A 5,388-nucleotide genomic window follows, 5' to 3' on the forward strand; every position below is an offset into this window, starting at 1 on the left:
GTGCGCAGTTTTGGTTGCCCAGCTATAGGAAGGATGTTATTAAGTCAAAAAGGGTGCAAAAGAGATTCATTCCAATGTTTCTTGGACTGTGGACTTTAGTTAGAGGGAGAGATTGCATCGGCTTGGACGTTTTTATTTGTAGTGTAAGACGACGAGTGGTGACCTTGTTAGGTGTACAAGATCGTGAATGGCATGGATAAAGTGAACACTCACGGTCTTTTACCCAGGGTAGATAATTCTAAAACTAGAGAGCATGGGCTTAAGGTGAGAGGGGAGATAATGTATTTAAGGCTGCCATTTGGGGCAACTATTTCCTTCAGAGGACAGCCTGTATGTAGAAGACACTGCGAGTGGATGTAGAAGCAGATATAATTACGACTTTTAAAATACAAACAGATATATAGATATGAAGGTTTTGGAAGGATATGGGCCAAATACAGGCAAATGGAATTCACCCAATATGCCAACTTGGTTGGCATGGACAAGGTGAACTGAAGGATTGCTTCCATACTGTATATGGCTATGACTATTAGAAGTGATTGACTCAAGTAAGCAAATCTAGCTTAAATGAGTTTACATTAATTCATAAAGTGCATAGCTATATTTAACATGTTGTTTTGGCAGAAAAATACCTTCCTTAAAGGTATTTTTCTGCCAAAACAACATGATAAATATAGCTATGCACTTTATGAATTAATGTAAACTCATTTAAGTTTGAGTTGAACCAATGAAAGTGAAATGTGTAGCAGATCTCAATGTAAAGTTATGGAAGAGTAGAACCATCTGTTGAAATAGGAAGTAAAGTGACCAATTCCTCAAAATAGTAAGTTTAAACGAGAACTTACCAGTTTGAAGTTTGATCTTTATTTTATGAGGAGTAACATTGAGGGATTACGTGAAGAACCCGCCAGGACGCATGCGTGTCAATCTTCAAAGCAGCGATGTGAAATCACAGATAACAGTAATGAATTGATCATAGTAAGATTAGAGAAATAGGATACCAGTTGAACTTTATGATCGAGGGTGGGAGCAGAGGGCACGTAATCCCTCAACGTTACTCCTCATAAAATAAAGATCAAACTTCAAACTGGTAAGCTCGTTTAATCTTACTATTTTACTTCAGAGTCACGTGAGTGACTACGTGAAGATTTTAAAGCTCTGTGATTTCATGCCGTGGAACGAGTCCATGCCTCATGTCTGCCTTATTTGACTAAGGGAGGAATTGGGTTAACGTATTCAAACATGAATCAGACATTGAAAAACCATGATGAATTTATTAACAAACAAAATTATAGCCCCTATCTTATGGGGTAAATCATGATACAGAACTTAAAATGGAATCTGCAAATGTCACAGGTTTATTGTAATATATTTATTGTAATATAGTTGAAAAGTTTTCTCTTTTGACCATCCTGCTGTCCCCAGGATTTGGTCCATAGGTACGTCCAATTCCATTGCTGCCGATGTAGCTGCAGCCCTGGTGGAATGAGATTTGAATATGTTAGTATCCACCCCAGCAGCCGTTAAAACCTGTTTCAGCCATCTGGAAATTGTTTGTACAGATACCCTATTATGGGGCTGTTTGTGGCTGATCAGTAATGCCATCTCATTGCCTTTGAGCTGTTTAGTGTTCTCTATGTATAATAATAAATGCCTCATAATGCATAGACGATCATCTATTGGCTAAGCTCTGAATTCTATTTTGAGGCCTGACGATCCCGGTCTGTTCTGTTTAACTAATTCGTGGATGTAAAAGGTTATTTTACTCATTGAAGTGGTCATACTATCCAGCCTTAATTTATGTAATGACTGAACTCTTTATGCTGAGACCAATGCCAATGGTCAGCATGACTATTTTATGTGTTAGTCCTTGCAGGGACAGAGCTGTTGCTGTTGACCAATTCCTCAGGAGCGTAAGGACTACACTCACACCCCATATTTGGGAATACCTTGTCCTAGGGGATTAATATTAAAAATTCCCCTCATAAGTTTAGTTACCAGGGGGTGAGTCCCAACAGAATGACGCTCTGATCCTTGCCACAGATACGCTGAAAGGGCACTTCTGGTGCATTTTATGGCACTATAACTGAGCCCCTCATCATAGTGGAGGCTAGCCAGGAAATCCAGAACAGAAGTAATGTTTGTCATACAGTAAGTGATGATGTTCCTAGAACAATATATTTCCCACTTCAAATTTCAAATTTCAAATTTATTTTGTCACATACACCTAGGTGTAGTGAAATTCTTTTTGCCATGCAGCACATTAAAAAAGAATACAACATGACAGTAATAGATAGTTTCAACATCAAAACATGCCCCCCACAATGGTTCCCATTGTGGGGAAAGGCACAAAGTCCAGTCCCATCCCCATGTCCACCCATAGTCGGGCCTCCTTACTCGAGACCTTGGCTTCCGGAGCCGACAGGGCCATGCCGAATGGAGCTCAACTGGCGATCTCATCAGGAGATCCCAGGCTCCCGATGGAAATTTCAGCGCCGCTGCCCGCAGCCACTCCACAAACCCACAGCTCCACAACGGACCCAGCTACAGTTACCAGAGTTTCAGCGAAGTCACCGCCAGCCCCGCATTGGCGCTCCAGCGCTGCACCACCGCCCTCCGACCCGCAGCTCCGCCGAGGCCGAGCTGGTGCCGATGCCGAGCTGGTACCACTGCAGCCGGTGCCGCCGCCGCTGCTGCTGCTAAGATGATGCTGCCGCTGCTGAACCGGTGCCGTCGCTGGTGCCGCCACCACAGAGCCGGTGCCGCCTCTGAGCCGGTGCCGCCGCCGCCGCTGCTGAGTCAGTGCCGCCTCTGAGCCAGTGCCGCCGCTGCCGCTGCTGAGTCGGTGCCGCCCCTTCTGAGGCGGTGCTGCCGCCGCTGCTGAGTCGGTGCCGCCGCCGATGCCGAAGCTCCAGGCGGTCCCCTCAGGAGACGCCGCTCCAGGCGCGCTGGTAGGCCGCGAGGACGGGTCGAAGCTGCAGCCCGGAGAAAAGCTGCATCTCCGACCAGGTAGGGACCCTGAAAATTAGTTTCCCCCTCCCCCCCCCTCCCCCCCCACACAAAAAACCTAGAACTCCTCAAAACAAAACACTAAACTAACTAAAAATAGAAAAAGAGATGAAAAAAACAGACAGCTGCAGGCTAGGCAGCCATACCCCCTACAGGACGGCGCCAACATGATAGATATTGTTTCTTGGTGGACTGCCTGTGAGCCACTGTGATTATGTTCATTGTTCAGTCCGTCAGCCCCAGGTCCAGAAGTGTTTTTTTTAGATTCTACAAGTCAACAAATTTGTCCTATTATGGCATGGATGGCTTTCCCCCGTTACGGGATGAACCAACAAATCTGGTCGTTTCAGAACAGATATGCATGTTTCAAAGACCATATCGAGAATCACAGGGAACCATGGTTGAGTAGGCCAATCGGGCACTACCAAAATACCAGACGCCGAGTCTTGTTGTATTTTGCGTAATACCCGACTGATGAGGCAGAAAGGGGGGAATGCATAGAAAAACAATTTCCCCCAATGCAGCGAGATGGCATCCATCGTTGATGCCCCAGGTTCTGGTTCCCAAGAAACATAGTTTGGCAACTGGTGATTAAGCCGAGATGCAAATAGATTGATATCTAGTGTTCCATATCATGCTACAATATCAGCAAACACTTTACGGCCCAACATCCATGATGTTGTCATTGAATTTTCGTGACCTGGTGTCTGCCACTGAATTGAGGTTACCTGGTAGGTAACAAGCTGATATCCAAATATTTTTCTGAATACACCATTGCCAAATTGTGTTAGCCAGATTATCACATGTTACCGACTTGATTCCACCCATACAGTTAATATATGCCACCACGGTGGTGTTATCAATCTGTAGTCTAACATGCAGGTGATGTATTTCTGAACAGTATGATTTTAGACCATAGAACGCACCTAACATTTCCAAGTAGTTTATGCCATGTGTCTGAAGTAATGATGCCTCTTGTGCATCCCATCTACCTCCACAACTAGAGATGTAATTAGTAGCACCCCAACCATGAGCACTGGCATCAGTTTGTAGCACCGCTGAAGGGTTGCTGACAATGATAGGGCTGGAACAATGCCAAATGTTTTCCCTCCACCATTGTAATTCCGTAATTGCTTTGATTGGTAGCTTCATTGGCCTATCAAAACGACCAGTATTGATTTTTAGTGCTTGTACCTTTGCCCTTTGTAAATTTTGGTAATGCAAAGGTCCAAACTGTGTGGCTGGAAAAGCAGCCACAATTTTGCCAATTACCCTTGCTACCAGTCGAATAGATGGTTCACTGATGTCAATGAAGTTGTTGCAGGCCTCAGTTAAGTCTGTTGTCTTGTCCTTAGGTAAAGTCACCGACATGTGAACTGAGTCAATGGTGAACCCCAAGTAATCCATAGTGGTGGAAGGCGTTAGCTTAGATTTAACTGGATGGATGATAAACCCCAGTTTCTCAAACAATTGTTTGGTGGCTGATACATCTATTTTGGCTAATTCCAAAGTTTTCCCCACAATTAATATGTCATCTAGGTAAGCCATGACCATATGTTTTTGTTTCTGAAGAAATGCTAGGGCTGGTTTCAAAATGTTGGTAAATAATCTGGGGGCGGATGTTATCCATTAGGCAGTGCTCTATACTGTCAGTGCTGCCCCATCCAGTTACATTTTAAATAACGTCTGTGATCCTTCCCGTATAGGCACTGAATAGTAAGCATCTTTTAAATCGATGCAAGCCATGAAGTAGCCTTTGGAAATCAATTGTTTGGCATTAACAAAGGTTTCCATTTTGAAATGAATATACTGCACAAATGTATTCAGTTTGGTCAAATCTATAATGATGCGGCAACCACCATCTTTTTTGTTTTTTGTAAAGATATTTGACATGAATTCCAGTGAGTCGTGTTGGGTTTTTTCAATGACCCCCTTAGCATATAGCCTCTCCAGTTCAGCATGCGCTTCCAGTTTTTCTTGTCGTGAAAGCACAAACGTTCGGTTCGGTATATGCTGAACTGGAGGATAGTTTTTGTGCACAAATTCAATTGTATATCCCTGAATACTATGTAGGATATAAGTGTCAGTAGTTATTGCACTCCATGCCTCCCAAAAAAAGTGTAATCTACCACCAATTTGTGTATTATTTACACTTCCTGTTTTTTGGAAGGGACCAGGCTCACCTACCTCCATGGTTACCAGTGGAAAGTTTATTTATTCCTGTTCTGTCACCGTAGAGGTTGAGGCGCCGGAGTGTGGGGTTTGCGTATCTACCACGAAGGCTGGCCTGGGCCATGGCCTAAAGAAAGACCTCTGTTCTGTTTGCCCGGCCTTTGAGCTTTCACCAGCTTCTGTGTGTCTTGCTCTGCTGGTGGGTGC

The 5,388-nt window shown here is 44.1% G+C and overlaps 1 long non-coding RNA gene across 1 annotated transcript; it reads right to left on the reverse strand.

The window, feature by feature from the left end:
- Nucleotides 1-1,261: 1,261 nt before the first annotated feature.
- On the reverse strand, nt 1,262-3,041 carry LOC129699774 (uncharacterized). Its single transcript, XR_008723939.1, has 2 exons — nt 2,555-3,041; nt 1,262-1,477 (listed from the first exon to the last, which is right to left on the reverse strand). It is a non-coding gene; the product is annotated as an uncharacterized LOC129699774 (long non-coding RNA).
- Between the last annotated feature and the right edge of the window lie 2,347 nt (nt 3,042-5,388).

Source organism: Leucoraja erinacea, chromosome 1 (assembly GCF_028641065.1).
Source record: "Leucoraja erinacea ecotype New England chromosome 1, Leri_hhj_1, whole genome shotgun sequence".
NCBI classification, from domain to species: domain Eukaryota; kingdom Metazoa; phylum Chordata; class Chondrichthyes; order Rajiformes; family Rajidae; genus Leucoraja; species Leucoraja erinaceus.